The sequence below is a fragment of the Sinocyclocheilus rhinocerous genome, unplaced genomic scaffold (genome assembly GCF_001515625.1).
Source record: "Sinocyclocheilus rhinocerous isolate Xijiao unplaced genomic scaffold, SAMN03320098_v1.1 scaffold2578, whole genome shotgun sequence".
Lineage (NCBI taxonomy): Eukaryota > Metazoa > Chordata > Actinopteri > Cypriniformes > Cyprinidae > Sinocyclocheilus > Sinocyclocheilus rhinocerous.
This window is the reverse complement of record NW_015643596.1, coordinates 169,396-170,998: the sequence shown is the minus strand read 5'-3', so window position 1 is coordinate 170,998 and position 1,603 is coordinate 169,396. Positions and strand designations below refer to the sequence as shown.

The following is a 1,603-nucleotide window of genomic DNA, read 5'->3' as shown; positions in this document are numbered from 1 at the left end:
GCTTTTCAGACCGATGAGCTTTGTAAAAATCGACGCGTTTCAGAAAGGCGGGGCATAGAGGAGAAGCAATAATGTACAGTATGTGGAAAGTTATGTGTTTTTTGAACCTTAAACCGCATAAACACATTTCATTACACCAAATACACAAAATAATATTCTTTTTAGCAACATCATATGACCCCTTTAAAGGCCTTATAATTTCCTTTTCATGTATTTTAATTTGAGAGGGCCATCATAATCTTGACCTCATGTTTCTAATGAGTTATCCCATTATCTACAGCTTTTTACTGTAAAAGTGAAGTATAAACATTAAACTTCAACATATTTCAGATCCCTATCATGTGGCTGCATCTATTTTTGGGTCCTATCTGTACCTCTATCTTACTTAGAAATGGATCAGTAAGATTCGGTCGATTTGTAGAAATAATTTGACTCAATTTAAGTCACTTTTTTGAATTGGATTAACCTGGAATGACTTCAAAGATCCCTGTTGCAGTTTGGAAGTGACTCTGTTTGCCTTTTTGTATTAACAATTAATTGGTACATATTATTCCAAAGAAAAGTTTCCTTATAGTCTGGCATCAAAATAACTAGCTTCACTTGAAACCACTTTTCTGTTTTTCACTGGCCTCACCAAAAGACTCGATTTTCAACTTCTACCCTTCAAACGTGAGAGACCATTTTTAATGATCCACTCAGTACCTGATGGAAATCAAACCCTGTTCTACATTTTGTCTCATTTACATTTGAATGTGCAAAAATTGTATCTTTAATGGTACAACAGCTTGTCTCTGGGGCAGTACCTTTAAAGGGACATCTTGATTTTGTATACGTACAAATGTTTTCAGATTTATAAAGCCATGCATACGCCAGAACCTGCGCAAAATTCCCTTTGTAATACCCAGTCAGCGGAAGATTGTGCGTACATGAATCTCCACCCCGTCTCCTCCCCGAAATAGCCATTTATGGAGCTTACAATGCCTAGTTTTAATATGCATAACGTCATCTGCATATAATTTCCATGCATATTCCATCCACGTGACATCATGTTTAATGCAGTTAAGGGTAGGAATACGTTAGGAAAATATGAGATACAGACTATAAATGCGTTTTGAGACATCACTATTCTAATTTATGCAATTTGCCTAAAAGGTAAACATATATTTTAGAATGTTTATAGCCTATATTTTTATGGAAAATAGGCCTTATTTTTTTTGCAGTGTAAATAGCTGTCTGACTCACTGCGTCAATAACAAAACATTTTGAAAATAAAACGCACATATCTTAGTTTCCTTCAAATTCTATCTTTTAAATATGGTGTTTGTCACAATATTGGGAAGAGCACGAAAGGGGTTATCATTAAGATACTGTCTGTGCGCGACACCTGTGAACAGAGGTTCTAGAGTACTGTCTTCAGACCTGTTCAAACCAGCCAATGGACTGTTTGATCATGTTCCAATGTCTATGTTCCAAAGCCATCAAACAGTCAAGTTCACAAAAATGATCATTATTATGCACGCAAAAGTATTTTCTCAGAACATTTGTTTTGCTATTTAGAACACAATTTAAAGCGGAATTGTCATGCGCCAAGCAATCTTCGCTG

The 1,603-nt window shown here is 35.5% G+C and overlaps 1 protein-coding gene across 1 annotated transcript in view; it reads left to right on the top strand.

Moving 5' to 3' along the window:
• lrp1ba (low density lipoprotein receptor-related protein 1Ba) overlaps positions 1-1,603 on the top strand; it is a 283,055-nt gene that overhangs the window by 165,160 nt on the left and 116,292 nt on the right. The gene's annotated exons all lie outside the window — the stretch shown is intronic.